Raw genomic sequence first — 16,341 nt, 5'->3', positions numbered from 1 at the left:
GAAACAGCCTTATTAGCAATGAAAGAAATTATCTTGAACAATATTAATGACAACTTGTATACGGTGGGCCTTTTCCTTGATTTTAGTAAGGCATTTGACTGCTTAAATCATGCGATCCTTGCTTATAAACTTCAAATGTATGGAATCCGTGGTAAACCCCTCAGACTGCTTGAAGATTGCCTCCAAAACAGAAGCCAGTCAGTATCTGTAGATAATGAACTTTCATCCCCTTTACCTATTAGCTGTGGTGTCCCGCAAGGGAGCGTACTTGGACCCCTTTTGTTTAATACCTATATAAATGACATTATAACTAGAGTCTTCCATTCATTTTGTAATTTACGCCGATGATAGCACATTACTTTTTTCAGGCCTTAATCTCAATGATGAAATAACGAAAGGTAACGACCTAGTGGATAGATTAGCTAGGTGGTCATGATGAATAAATTAAAGGTAAATCCTACAAAGTCGAAGGTTGTAATGTTTCGCGCAAGAAACAAGCCGACACCACCAAACTGTGTACTGAAGTTTGAAAATCAACAAATAGAAATTGTTGAGGAACATAAATCCCGTGGTGTATATTTTTCATCTCATTTAAACTGGAATAGTCACTTTGAACTTATCTGCAAAAATACTCTCTTCTGTCTGTGGGGCCCTCTAGCGATGTCGTGCAACTCTACCTATGCAGTGTAAACTGCAAGTTTATTACGCATTATTTTTTTCTCACCTTAACTACTGTGTGGCCCACAATGACCAAGGCAAACATAAATAAGCTTCTCGTATTGCAAAAGGAAATTGTTCGAATAATAGCTAATGTTGATTATGCGACTACCTCCAAATATGCATTCCAAGCACATAACATTATCCGTGTTGATCAATTGTATGATTATTGGTTACTACAAATCATGTATTTTTCGAAGGCATCCGTTGCCGAATTTTATTCTTCCTTAGCATCTTTGGAGACGCATCGTGCTAACATGCACACAAGAAGTACTAATGCATGGAATGTACCACGTTTTCGCACTGATGATAAATTACAAATGCTATCTTACAACCTGCCCCATGTTTTAAACACTTAGCAAAATACAATAAGGTACATAAATGCCGAGCTGCGAAAATATTTTGTTCAAATGTGATTTGATGCTTCTGTTTGTAGATTGCCGAATGTTTGCCCAGTTGACATTTTTCCCTTAAATTACTGCGCATTTCAACTGTTTTTCTCTTTGTGTCATTTACTTTAAAGCTTATAAGTGAGTTTACATGTGTATTTAATTTTTTGTTATTGAATGTGACTACTCGTGCTATGGTCTTTCCAGTTGTGATGTATGGATGCGAGAGTTGGACTGTGAAAAAGGCTGACCGCCGAAGAATTGACGCGTTTGAATTGTGGTGCTGGCGAAGACTCTTGAGAGTTCCTTGGACTGCCAGAATGTCAAATCAGTCGATATTGTCGACCATAAACTCTGACTGCTCATTGGAGGGTCAAATTCTAAAGTTAAAGCGCAGTTACTTTGGTCATTTGATGAGAAGAGAGGAGTCGCTGGATAAAGATGTGATGTTGGGAAAGGTTGAGGGTCGCCGGAGAAAGGGTAGGCAGCGAACGCGATGGTTAGATGACATCCTCGAGGCACTGCAGATCAAGTTATGTGATGTTAGGAAGATAGTGAGAGACCGGAAAGCGTGGCGTGACATAGTCCATAGGGTCACGAAGAGTCGGACACGACTGAACTGAACTGAACTGAATTGAACTGTATGTACGACATATTTGGAGATTTCCTTCACCACTCGTCTGCTGCTGCTTGTATGGGTTTCCTGGACACTGTCAAGCTGCGAAGGCAGCTTTTATCCGGGGAACCCTCCAGTTGAACCTGGAAATAAACTTATTATTGTATTGTATTGTTTTAAATGCGGGATGTCTGACAGTTTTCGGGCGAGGCGGATTAGGGTGTCGCTAAGCAAAAAGGGGGAGAGGACGGACCCTTGAAAGGTGCCGACACTTTGAAGCGTGAAGGAGGAGGAAGAAAGAGGGCCGAAGTTTACCTCAGCCGTGCGGCCAGTGAGGAATGCTCGAATAGAAATGTACGTTCGCGCACCTACATTCAATGTGGATAGGGCAGTCATGATCGCCTCATGTTCGATGCGATCCAAAGCTTAGGAAAGATTCAAAGCTAAGGCTGCCTTGGTGTGACAAGGAAGGACTGGGCCGAAAATGTCGTGGGTGAGTTGCAGCATGGCGTCCTGTGCTGACAGATGGATCGGAATCCCACCATGCTGTGCGGATATAAATTGTTGTGTGCCATATGTGTTGTAAGTGTCGCTAACACAACATGTTCGGAAAGCTTCCCGAAGCAACAGGTTAGTGAAATCGGGCGAAGATTTTTGAGTGTAAGTAACTTAGGTGTGGGTATAAATATAACCTTCGCATGACGCCAGGACTGCGGGAGGACACCCTCCACCCAGCACTGGTTAAAGTATGCCGTAATTTTGGTGATCGACTGCTCTTCCAGATTACGGAGCATGGTGTTTGTGATTTGGTCCAGACCAGGTGCGGAGTTTGTTCGGAGACTGAGGAGGGCTGCTCTGACTTCCGTCTCCGTGGACTCTGTGTCCAGTGTCGAATTAGGCTGTGGCTCCCGGAGAGGTGTATGTGTTTTGAAGTGTGTCTAGGAGGGCGTCGGGATCTTCAATATGTTCTTGTATGAGGCGTGTCACGTGCTGTTGTGTTGTTGACATGGTGCGGGTAGGGTCAATGAGATGTCGGAGAAGTTGCCATGCGTGTTTGGTGGACAGGTTTCCGGCTATGCTATCACATACTTGTCCCTAATCGGATCTGCACAGCTCCTGAAAATATTGTTCTATTTGTATCTGAAGCGCGGCCAGCCGCTTTTTTAGTCGTCTATTGTATTTATTGTTTTTCCAACGTCCCAGGATGCCATGATAAGCCTCCCAGAGGTGGGCTAGGCGTGAGTCACGGGTAGGGGTTTCGGTTGTAGTTTCTATGCGTCGCGTGTTGTAGTGAACATCATCCATAAGTGATTGCACCCAAACGTTGATGTCTTTGATGGGAGCGTCTGAATTGGCGGTTCGCGAAGCGAGAAAGGTATCGCAGTCAATGAGTTTGTGTGCTGTGTACGTGTGACGGGGAGGTTTGTACGGGACAGTGATCTGATAAAGTAGTGGCCACTATCTAGTGTATGTTGTGTTCTGTTCCAGGTAACACTGAATAGATAGCGGCTCAGCGTCAGGGACTAGTGTCCATGCTGACACTGTTTCCAATCCTCGTGGGAGTATGGAACATGTTGTGCACATTGAGTTAGATGTTTTACAGGAGCAGCGAGAGCCTGCGACCTCAATGTGTGGTTTTTGTGTATCCCCAGTCAATATGCTGACTGTTGAAATCTCCGCCTATCAGCAGCGGGAGTTTCCCTGTTAGCTGATGCAGCTCTCGAAGAAGTGTTTCTAACGAGGCCATCGGCTTGGATGGTGGGTGGTATATATTTTGCTATGAAGATTGATGGGAGAGTATATGTGTGATTTAAAAGTTCTGTGACCACGCATAGCGTCTGTGACGTGATGTGATGAGTTTTGTACGTGATGTTGCGATGAATGAGTGTAGACGCCCTGGGTGTGTTGGTGCTGTCAGTGCGTGTCGATGTGTAGCCAGGAAGTGTTGCCTGGTGTGCAGTTTCTTGTAAAAGGAGTATGTTAGGGGTGAGGGTGGGGAGGAGAAGTTGCAGAGGCGCGCGTTTGCCCCGAAAGCACCGGCGATTCCAACTTAACATGGGAGGAAATTATTGGTCCGCCCCGCCATACTGGAGTGTAGGAGGTTGAAGGAGGGGAAGGAGACAGGAGTCTACTGGCATTTGTTCTTCGGGGGAAAAGGCCGGCTGAGCTTGCGGAGAGAGGGTGTGGGTAGAGGGAGGGGTTAGAAGTTGGGTGAAGCGATTTTCCATTACTTGGACCATTTTGTTGAGCATCGCATCCATACGCTGATCCAGCTTTTCGGTAAGGGCAGCGGGAAGGTGACTGTATTTAGCCTCAAGGCGGGCGTCTAGTTCTTTTAGTTTGTGGTCAAATTTGGCATCCATTGCGTCAAATCTAGCGTCTATTTCTGGGGACGTGAGGGTAGGTGTGGCATGTAAGGTGCGTTGTTTCTTTGTAGGGTACATACTCGAAGATTCTGTGGAGGAGGAGGTGGGATCAACGAGGGGTGGGTCGGATTGAGAGGCTGTGGAGGGGTACTTAGGAAGGAGGAAAGGCGGCTTATCTCGTCACGAGAGGCCCGGCGTTCCCGGTCCCTGGGATCTTCTTGCAAGGGCTGGGCTGGCTGGAGATGGCCGATGGCGTTGCCGGAAACGCGGTCGGCCCAGCTCAGTTGTGCATTCTTGCAGCTCTCTTGTCAGCGTCTGTAATTCGTTCTCAAAGTTGTGGAGCTGCTTCTGTTTGTTTTGCGCTCCGGCTGATCACTGCGGGACTGCTGCGGCGTCGACGCTGGTGAGATGGTGTTCCGGGGGGATGTTATTTTACGGCCCCGCGCTTTGCAGGTACAGTCCCAGTCATATGCGGGCCTACACAAAGAATGCATCTGGGGTGCATGTGGGGACATCTTCCCAGAGATGGGACGCTCCACATTAAACGTTTTTAATACAGCATGATAGGTTTGTATTGGGAAGCGGGATATAGATCCTTAACAGGCGCTCTGACAGCTCGGGTTTGTCTAATTTGGATAAGCTTCTCATACAGTTTAACGTACGGCCACGTGCGCTACACTGGCTCAATAGTACGGTCGTTGAAACTATACAGAGCCTAGAATGCTGCATAAAAATCAGTTTTCAGACAGCATGTAAGCGAACGAAAATAAACTGCCCAACCCGCCCGGTAGCCGTCAGGAATATGATCTTGTTAGCTTTTCATGTAATTTTCATCGCAGATGAATTTCTTGCTTTCTTAAAAGAACTTTAAAAGGCATGATTCTTGTTAGATGTGGTGTTTAGAGGTCAAGTCAGTATAATAATTTGTTTCCTTTGCGCGTGGCCTTTACCATCGGACTGCTGTGGCCGCCGCTACATCTTGTCACACATTTCTTCATGTAGTGGACGTGGCTGAATTTAAGAAACTGAAGAATTTAACGGCGTTTTCACTTAAAAACATAGTGGTGCGCGCAGACAGCAGAATCGGCAGGGGTATCGACTGCATACTCAATACAAACGTTCGCAGCCTCCCAATGGCAAAACCTTTCGCAAAGGTAAAATTGCCCGACTGGACAAAATTCCGACAAAGATACACCAAACTGACCCCCGTTCAAAAGCAAGGGTACCAAGCCTGGTCCCAGCAATAGATATCCAGCCTTCGCTCCTTATAAACTCAAATTCAACTCATTCTACTCTCAGAGGTGGCCCCTGAGGTGGACAATCACCTCCTTCACCTCTGTGAGGCCCAGCACAGCCTCTCCGTCGTTGGCAAAAACACAATCCGAAGCTCAACATTCGTATCGCCGATCTCACCAAACGAGCGGCAGATTATGCGGCCCAACTCGCCTACTCTAACTGGGTGCATCGATGCAACACGGCGGCGCGGCAAATGTTCAGCCGGAGTACGTGGCGCCTCTTCTGTGCCCTAATTATTGACCTACCCAAACCCGAGTGGTAAACGCAAAAACATCTAAAACGAGCAATTCGCATCTTCGATGGAGACATCTCAAAATTGGACTGCAAACACTGAGATCAATAGCTCTGTACACACCAGGATCCCCGAGGATTCGTATACAGGCTCCGATAACGCAGAGCTGGACCAACCGTTACAGCTACACGACCTGAAGCGGCGGCCCAATGAAAAATGAAGTGAGCACGCCTCCGAGACGAGATCAAATCATCGTGAAAGTACTTGCCAATCTACCCGATTCAGCATAGTCCACAGTTCTCGCTTACATAAACTCTATTAGGTGCCGGCGAAACACCACTCCCAATTGGTTGGAAGGCGGCGCTGGTCACCTTCATTCCCAAAGCTGGTATACCATTAACACAGACAACCTCCACTCAATCTCCTTTACTTCTTGTGTGGGAACATTAATGGATACGATGGTGCGCGAAAGGATGTCTTGCTTCGACTAGAACGGAAAATTCTCAACTCGATCGAATATCGCCTCAATGATAAAGTAGTACTCGCTTTGCATTTGAAGAGGCCTTTCACAACATCACTCTCAAAATTGCGACCAAAACAACTTTAACTATATTAGGCAATTTCTCACAGAGCAACAATCATATATCCGGATTCAGGACACCGCACACGGCCTATAGAGCTTATTCACGTGACGTCATTGCAGCTTTACTGGCAACCATGGCACGCACAATGCAACATCAGAGAGGGAGAAAAAAATTACCGACGATTACGTTACTTCCTAATGCGAAATTTGAGCGCAGCAAATAAGCTGTTTCACCTTTTCGATAGATTGAGGCAAAGAAATCGAGCAACACATGTATGCGCTATCACATAATTCTTTTTTATTTTTCACACGTATTCAGATAATTTCCCAGTGGCGAACGGCAGCGGCAATTTCGGCTCGGGCGGTGCACATATACAGATCCGCCGCCACCGATCTGGCTCCCTGATTGCCACCGCACAGGGGTTGCATTGGAGGAGGAGCGAAGAAAGGAATTAAGTTCGAGCCGGCGCTTTGACAACCGGAGACTCTCCGGAAGAGGGGGGAGGGGGGCGGCGTGTACACCCAGCGGCAAACGATGGGGGCAGAAGCGAGCGCAGCAAGCGGACAACGCGATAAAGGGAGGAGGGAAGAGATAGCAGCGACTGACTGATGCTGCTGACGCCGATAGTGAGTCAACCCCAGCTGCGGAGTTGGTTTCAGGGACAACGTCGCCGATGCCGACGCAAATAATATGATACCCTCGCTTCCGCAGCGCCAAGAACCAGGTCTAGCCGTGGGAAGGTGGTCACGTATTCGTCGTCGTGCCGGGGCCTACGTGAAATAACGGCGCGTCGACAACTGAAGAGCACCCTATCCGCCACACAGGAACAGGGGGGGGGGGGGGGACCCTTCCTTCCTCTTTCGGCATGGCGGCGACGGTGTTCTATGCAGTCACGTTATCTTGACTCTTTAGCGGCGTCAGCGGCATCCAGCGGTATCAGTCGGTCGCTGCTAGCGCTGGGGGGATGAAAGGGGGGCGGAGTTGGTTACGAGGCCGACGCCGACGCGAAACCCAGGAACGTACGCCAAAGAGCTGCGCTCTAAAAGAGAGAGAGAAGGTACACGGCGAATCAGAACACGGCGTCGGTGAAATCCGAGCTCTGGTTGGACGGCGTTGCAAACGGCGTTTCAAGTCCCTGACAAATGAGCGGTGCGTAACAGGGAGAACGCCGATAGACCGGCGCCGATACGTCAGAAGCGCTTTTGTGTGCTTTTAGTTTCGAACCGCCCAACGTTATGGTGTCCCCGCAATATAGGGTTGCCACAACTGCCGCCTGCTAAACTTGATAGTGAATAGGGTCTATACGAACTAGGCACGCGAGGGACTCCACAAGGAGCGGTCATTTCGCCCCTCCTGGTTTTCCGCTAGGGGGCCAGATGGAGCGGACGCGGTCCACATGACCTCCTGCTTCGACGCCGTATTTTACCCGGAAAACATCAACGTTACAGAAAGTGGAATACTCCATCGGCTTCCACTAATCAAGCTGAATCTGCTGATAACAGATTTTCATCTGTAAGTCCAGATTTCACCATCTTCTGGCCGTTCGCAGATCCGAAGCAGAGAACGCCGCGCTAAGCCTAGCAGCTTCGGGCCATCGGCCCGACGAAACGCTGCTCAAGCTCACGCGGGAGCTTCCAAGGATGGCTGCTGACAACGCAGCGGCATCGACCGGAGCCACGACACCGACTCAAGAGACAAAACACGAAGAGAACGCTACCAAAGAAGACACTCGACAGCGGAGGATGGTTCGTCGCAAAATACCACAAATCGAGGCTGACTGCCGTTCCGGAGACCGGGACCGAAGCGGCAGGCAAACCACCACCGAGCCAGCCCAAACAAAAGGAAAATCTTATTCGCAAGGGCAAACTACCTCCACTGCCGAAAGCAGACTTCAAAATCATTATTAGACCAAAGAATGGGCTCGACATCAGCCAGCTGAGCACGCATCAGATGGCCCGGGCTATAACTAAAGCATGTGGAAACCCAGACATCTGCAACGAAGGCAGCCTACTTATACGGCTGCACAACGGATCTAACATCGCCATAATCAGCACGCCAAGCAAGGAGACTGCCAACGTTGTACAGAACATTCCGAGACTACGCTTCGGTGCAAAAGACTACGCTGTGACGGCTTACGTTGCCGCGCCGGACAATTCACGCAAAGGAGTGATCCACGGACTGGATGTCGGTACAACACCTACCGAATTGCTGTCCCATCTTAGGGTACGCACCCAAGGAGTGAAAATCCTATATGCACGAATGCTTGGAAAATCTCAAAGCGCCGTCATAACATTCGAAGACAAGATCGTTCCCCGCTACGTTTATTACTACGGCGGTGAGACGCGTTGCTACCTCTACCGATCATCGCGCCAAGTTTGCTATATATGCTTCAAGCCTGGGCATAGGGCGGACGTATGCCCGACACTTGACGCCGTTGTGTGCTCGAACTGCGGTGAACCAGTCATCGAGGGCGGTCATTCGTGTGAGCCCAGGTGTGCGCTGTGCAAGGAAGCGCATCCCACAGGGGCAAAGGAGTGCAAGCAACGCCTAAGAAAACCGAGGAGTCCACGGACCAGAACGAAAGAGGAAACCGACACCGCAGCAAAGGGCGATGGCGGCACGGGCGGACGCGGCCGGGCTCGGAAACGCTGGTTCAGCTCAGATGCTACTTCGCCATCCAGGTCCAGGTCGGCGTCGCGCTCCAGGTCCAGGTCGGCGTCGCGCTCGAGATCAAGGACCAGGGAGCCACCAGAAACAAAAAAGGGGCAGCAGCAGAAGAAGATAAAAAAGGAGGAACAGAGTAAGTTGAGCTGGGCAGCGCAGCTTTTCTATACTTCTCCCACTGTTCCAAAGAACACGAACGCGCAGGCACAATTCAGTAAAAACACTAGTGGACAACTTCACGAAGTGCAAGAACTAAGACAAACCATTCAGACACTCAGGGCGGAAAATGCTGAACTGAGACAGAAACTTAACGACCTTATAGAAGAGCTCAAAGCCCAGAGAACAGGGCAGACCGACACGAACGCGCGAAGAGATGAAACTCAGCCAGCCACCATAGGGCGGCAAGAATTCGCAACTGCCATGACAGCCATGAACAATTCACTAGCTAATCTTAGTAATCTCATTTCTAACATCCAGGCAGAGGCGCAAAGAGATATAGAACGCCTAGTACAATTCACGAGCATGAAATCCAGAGGCAAACCCTATGATAGGCCATTGACCGAGCATGGCGAGGCACCGTAAGAGCTCGGTCAAGTTGGAAACCCTTGAAATATGGCAATGGAACTGCCGCGGGATCAGCAAAAAGCGGGGTCTTCTTAAACAACATATCACAAATTGTACAGTACCGCCAGACATAATCGCCCTACAGGAAACCGGCTGCTCACCCACTCTCCCGGGTTACTCAGCATATGAGGGGCAGGGGGAAAGCAAGGTCGCCACGCTGGTTGCCAAAACTATCACCGCAATCAGACACGACATCGAGGGAACGGACATTGACCACGTTCTTATCGAAGTCATTACCCAAAAGAGAAGCCAAGAAAGCATCTTCCTGCTTAACGTATACAGCCCGCCCAGCCAAAAGAACGCTAGCTTCAGCTACCTGCTGGGCAAGGCAGAACAAGCAGCAGGCAAGAGGGGTCTTCTAATCCTTGGGGACTTTAATGCCTGGCATAAAAGCTGGGGCTATGTCAGAGAAACTCCGAAAGGCAAGGATCTAGCCAGAGAGGCTGATCGCAGAAGCCTCAGCCTAATCACGGATCACATCCAGCCAACGCGAGTGGGAAATAGCATCAACCGCGATTCGTGCCCAGACTTAGCATTCGTCAAAGGAATAAGGCAGGCAAGATGGGAAAACGACGGGGAGACGCTAGGCAGTGACCACTGCATCTTGCGCATCCAGATAGAAACTCTTCCGATCAGGAAAAATTATGGTCAAGCTAGACTCACACAGTGGGAAGCCTATAGAAAGACCAGGGCGGAGTCTGAGGATACAGAGATCAAGGACATTAAGGATTGTGTAGTGGCTATCAAATCCGACTGGGAAAAAGTCACTAAGAAGGTCACTCTCACCAACAAAACGCCCAACATGGATAAACATCTCTTACACCTCTGGGATGCTAGACGGGGGTTGCTAAAGAGATGGAAAAGGCAGAAGCACAACAGAAAGCTCAAGCTAAAGATCGCCGAGGTCACAAAACAAGCCGAAGAATATGCGATGGAGCTCTCAAAACGTGACTGGGACCATAAATGCAACGATCTACAGGGGACTCTAGGTTTGGCCAAGACTTGGGCATTGCTAAGGGCTCTCATAGACCCAACTAAGACCAAGTGTGAAAACCATAAGACAATCCAAAGGATCGCGCACCAATTCCAAGGTACAGACCGCGAACTGCTAGAGAACATCAAGCAGCGATACATCGGTGACGAAACGGGCGCCGAATACAGCTCGCCATACACGGGAGTAGCAAATCCCACTCTTGACGAACCCATTACTATAGAAGAAGTCAGACACGCTGTTATGTCTGCCACAAACAACACCACCCCAGGCAAGGATGGCATTACCAACGCCATGATTAGGAACTTGGACGAGAATTCAATCCACAGATTTACTGAATTCATCAACACACACTGGGAGCAGGGGACCATCCCGAAAGACTGGTCTCATGCGGAAATAGTAATGATTCCTAAATCCGGAAAAACTCCCAGCCTGGAAAATCTACGACCCATTTCATTGACGTCATGTTTGGGAAAGGAAAACGAAAGAATTGTGCTTCAGAGGTTGCAGACCCACCTGGAGGACAATGACCTCATGCCGCACACTATGTTCGGATTCCGAAAACATCTATCAACACAGGACATCCTCCTGCAGATCAAGGAGGAGGTGCTTAACACGGTCCCGAAATACGGAGAAAACATCTTGCTCGCGCTCGACCTCAAAGCGGCATTCGACAATGTCAGTCACAGGGCAGTGCTAGACGGGCTCTGCAACTTAGATTGCGGGCAGAGAATACACAGCTACGTGAAAGCCTTCTTGAGCAACAGAACCGCCACCATTGGAATAGGCGGCATCAGGACAGACACCTTCCCGACCCCCAAAAGGGAACACCGCAAGGCTCAGTGATATCCCCTATGCTCTTTAACATTGTTATGATCGGATTAGCAAAAAAAACTTGAAGAAATTGAAGGAGCCAGACATGCTATCTATGCTGATGACATCACGATCTGGGTGACCAGGGGATCCTTAGGAGAAAAGCAAGACTGTCTGCAGAGAGCAGCAGACGCTGTGAACGCATGCGCTCGACATTGCGGCCTTGAATGTTCTCCGGAAAAATCTGAGGTGCTCAGAGTCCACAGAAGAGGGTACGATCTGCACAACTCCATAGACATCTACATAGGGGAAAAGAAGATCCCGGAAGTATCACAAATAAAAATCCTAGGCATGCGGATACAAAGCAATTGCCGTTTAGATCAAACAATCAGGCAGCTAGCAAGTACCACCGCGCAGGTCACGCGAATGATAGCAAGAATCTCCAACAGAAGACGAGGCATGTCCGAGGAGGACACATGTAGGCTAGTACAGGCCCTCGTTGTAAGCCGAATTATATATGGCGTCCCCTACGAAATTCCGCTCGAACAGGAAAAAGAACAACTGGAGGCAATCCTGAGGAAAGCCTACAAATGCGCTCTTGGACTACCGGTCAACACCTCGACCGAAAAATTCAATAAACTGGGCATAAACAACACAGTGCAAGAGCACATCGAGGCCCACCTTCTCGCGCAGAAAATAAGACTCATGCAGACGCAAACGGGAAGGAACGCGCTAAATATACTGGGCATGAGAGATGCTTGCAGAGAAATAAACAGCACGGGCAGCATACCGAAAGAAATAAGAGAGATCATTAAGGTCAACCCGATTCCGAAAAACATGCATCCGAAAATACACAAGGCCAGAAGAGAGGCAAGATCCGAGGCACACGAAAGAAGCCTCGCAGGGAAAAAAAAAACATATTGTACGTCGACGCGATCACATACAAAGAACGCGGAGCGGTAGCCAGTGTGGTTGATCACCAGCTCAAAGAAGTCAACTGCGCCTCGATCAAGAGCAACAACATTCTCGAGGCTGAGGAAGCGGCAATCGCTCTCGCTATCACCCACCAGGGTGAGGAGGCTACCACAAAAATAATTACGGACTCGCAAGAAGCATGCAGAAGGTATAGCAGCGGACGCATATCCACTGTGGCCATCCGCATACTCAAAGCAAGAAAAATCAGCTTTTCGAGATGCTTCATAACGTGGACACCAGGCCATGAGACTGTCAAAGGTAACCAACGTGCCGACGCCAATGCCCGAGCATACGCCAACCGGGGGGCGCACAACGACGGGGAACCGGACGCAGTCACTAGACGCTATGGAGCCATCCTTGAACATCAAAGAGCCTTAAGGAGGATCTATCCACCTCCCCACGAAGACCTCAATAGAGAGCAGTCGGTTGCCTGGAAACAGCTACAGACTAACACATACCCCAATCGGAGTCTACTCAGTAAAATCCACCCCACTACATATGAAAATAAATGCCCACTATGCGGAGAACCCCCTACACTATACCATGTTACATGGGCCTGTCAAAAAACACAGGTAGCACCAATAAACACCACACCAACACCGGAGCAGTGGGAGGCTGCGCTGTCCTGCTCGACGCCTGACGACCAGCTCAAGCTGATTGACAGAGCGCGCAAGACGGCAAAGGCCACTGGGGCCCCGGACTGAGGGCTCCACCAACGCCGGGAGAATTTCCTTTGTGTAAATAAAGTTTTTCATTCATTCATTCGCCCCTCCTATTCAATCTAGCTATGATGAGACTTCCCGCTCAGCTGGCGAGGGTCGACTGATACAGCACGCGCTGTATGCCGACGACATCACCATCTGGGCTAACCACGGCTCGGTAGGAGAAAGAGAGGCCAACCTACCGTAAGCGGCGGACATCGTAGACAACTACGCCCGTCGTTGCGGCCTTCAGTGCTCCCTGCCCAAATCTGAATTTGTGTACATACGTCACAATCATCATCATCAGCCGGACTATACTCACTGCAGGGCGAAGGCCTCTCCCATATTCCTCCAATTAATCTGGGCCTGTGCTAGCTACATTCACTTGACCTCTGCGAACTTCTTAACCTCATCCGCCCACCTTTCTGCCGCCTATTGCCAGCCCCTGGGGGTGTGCACATATGCTCTTCACGAAAGTGCACCACCAAAATCGACCTCATCCTTAACAGTGGACCCATACCCGAACACTATGAGATCCGAGTCCTGAGTCTCATTATTCACAAAAATCCCACAGCTGACACAACACTGCCGAAATGGCGTACAAGGTGGGGGACCAGGTGCGCCGCATGTTTCGCCGGGCTTCAAAAAAGCGCGGGGGTTAAGAAGCAAAAGTGCCTTGCGACAGGCGCATGCGTTTCTAACCAGTCGATTCCTATACTCGGCTCCATGCATCCACCTGCATAAATTTGACTAAAATGCACTAAAAAATCATTCTCCGTAAAATACACAAGCGTGCCTTCGACATCCCGATCAACCCCTCCGACCAGCGGTTACTAAATAAATAAATAAGTACCCCCCACCAACGCCTACTTGGTCTGAGAATGGTGAACACGTTTAATGAGCTGTGAGAACCCCACTTGATCAACCAATACACAAGACTGTCTAAAACGCTGTCGGGTCGCCGCCTCCTTGCCTGACTGATCAACCACCACTCAAGACGTTCGGAAGAGCGTGTACATATCCCAACACAGTAGTGATATGCCTTGGAGATAAGCCCTGTTCCGGCCAACATGACATGAGAGAATCATAGTGGCAGACGTCTCGCGCGGGCGGAAGCCTTGGCTCGACACAAAGGACAAAAACATGGAGTCTTCTACGTGGATGCCTCCGGCCCGCACCATGGGGGCTGGTACACGGCCGCAGTCGTCCACCAAAGCAATTTCATAAACGGACTCTCTTTATGCGCACACCACATTACACACTCGTTAGAGGTAATTGCCATCGCGCTAGCCGCCACAGGTCAGGACTCACGGGGTGCCTGCCGCAATATGGAGCAGGGTACATATCATACTCGCTAACAAAATTTTGCAAAACAGCGACTATCTCGGTGCCCCCGCGCATCGAATGATTATCTGGACTCCGGCGCATACTGGCCTCGAGGGAAACGAAAACGGCCGATGTCGCCGCCAGCGTGCTAACTTTCCGGGCACTAATCTCATCTCCCACCGATCTGGACTCCGAACCCAATCCCACCTACACTTTTGAAGAAATCAGTCAATTCTACCAATCCAGCCATTCAATATATCTTAAGCCATGCAATGGCTTCACAAAGGCGAATATGAGCGCATTCTCTTTCGCCTTTACACCAAAACTTCACCGTGCCCAGCAGTACTAATATACTTTGACCCCGCTTGCACGGAGAAATTCCCGCACTGTGAGGAAAATTCCTCGGACATTTTCCACATGGTGTGGGCATGTCAAAAAACCCCCAATCTATCCCCCCTACCCAATTCTTTCCGGGAGGACTGGGAGGCGGCTCTGCTCGGCTGCTCTGACCTAACGGCGCAACGAGCCTTGGTCGAGCGGATCCGGGCCGGGGCTGACGCCAACGGGCTCCCGTAAGAGGAAGCCCACCTAGTAATTGTAAGGGTCAGCCTATTAAGGACCGCTGCCGTACCCTCTCTGTATAAAAATAAAAATTTTTCATCGTTATCATTTTCTGCGCTCGCCGTCTGCAGCAGTGCGCAGTTTTTTTTTCGGTCGTTTGTCATTTCACAGCTGTTTTTCACCTACAGCGTTCTGAGCTGTCCAGTTCTACGTGGATGCCTCCGACCTGCACCATGGGGGTTGGTACACGGCCGCAGTCGTGCACCAAACCACTTTATTAACCGACTCTCTTTATGCGCACACAACATTACAAACGTAACGATCATACTGAACCTGCATACTGCACATTACACTATGTTGGATTACAGGAGAAGCTTTGCGCGATATGTAGAACAACCGGCAGAGCGCCATTTAGGGATATGTTCGCTTCGCAACACACACAATGATCATTCTGTGTCAAAAAATCTAGCATACTTGGCCGAAGTGTTCTTCAAAGCAGACGCCAGCTATGAACGAATGACTGCCTGCATGAGTACAATAAAACAGTGTTGGGCTAGTTGATGCAACGAGGTAGTCAGTACAACTGATGGTACCATGTCACCATGCTAACAAATGTCGTTTTCTTTCTAACTCACACGGCGACAACCTGGTTTGAGGATAACGAGGACACCTTTACGACTTGGGAACGGTTTTCCACCGAGCTAAAACAGCGTTTTGGCGATTATGTTCCGAGAAAAAAGCGGGCAGAGCAGAAACTTGCTCAACGAGCTTAATCACCCGACGAAATTTGTACCACCTATACAGAAGAGATCCTCAGATTATGCAAATGTGTCAATTCCAACATGCCCGAGGAAGACAGAGTAGGCCACATTTTGAAGGCAATCGCGGATGACGTGTACAACTTCTTAATTGCCAGACAACCTTAAAACTGTCTCCGATGTCATTAGACACATCCGCGCGTTTCAAGCTCTCGAAACACGTCGTATTGCGTCGAAATTTGGGCGGCTGGCCAACATGTCTACCGCAGCCAGCTTTGATGATCATGCCCAACCAGATCTTCCGTCGACTATCCAGCAAATCGTGCGGGAAGAACTTCTACTACTCAACCCACTTCCCCTGCATGCATCTGCTTAGGTCTCTGTTCAGAGGTTCTCTAGACGGCCGGCTTCACCACTGCAAGCAATTGCAGTGCAGCCTTTCTCCCTAGCTCCAGAAGTTGCAGCATCGATTGACCCGCCTATGTGTTTTGTTAGCCCGACTGCGTCGATGCTCGACGTTCCAAGGTATTTATTTATTTATTTTTATTTATTGGTGCCTCAAATTCCCACTAGGGCGTTACATGAGGGGTGGACTAACAAATCATAATTAATTTGGTGATGAACGTCTTGAAACATTTATGGTCAGGATGGGCAAAGGCTTCAGCTGGCAGGCCGTTCCAATCTTTTGCAGTCTAAAAGAATGATTTGAGATGTGAAGACGTGGATGC

General features: G+C 49.3%; 1 pseudogene; it reads left to right on the top strand.

The window, feature by feature from the left end:
- The first annotated feature begins 14,038 nt into the window (after positions 1-14,038).
- Positions 14,039-14,870, top strand: LOC146193989 (uncharacterized; annotated as a pseudogene).
- Positions 14,871-16,341: the final 1,471 nt, after the last annotated feature.

The sequence above is a fragment of the Amblyomma maculatum genome, chromosome 4, assembly GCF_055883805.1.
Source record: "Amblyomma maculatum isolate TAMU_Amacu chromosome 4, ASM5588380v1, whole genome shotgun sequence".
Taxonomy (NCBI): domain Eukaryota; kingdom Metazoa; phylum Arthropoda; class Arachnida; order Ixodida; family Ixodidae; genus Amblyomma; species Amblyomma maculatum.
This window is presented reverse-complemented; position numbering and strand designations above follow the sequence as displayed.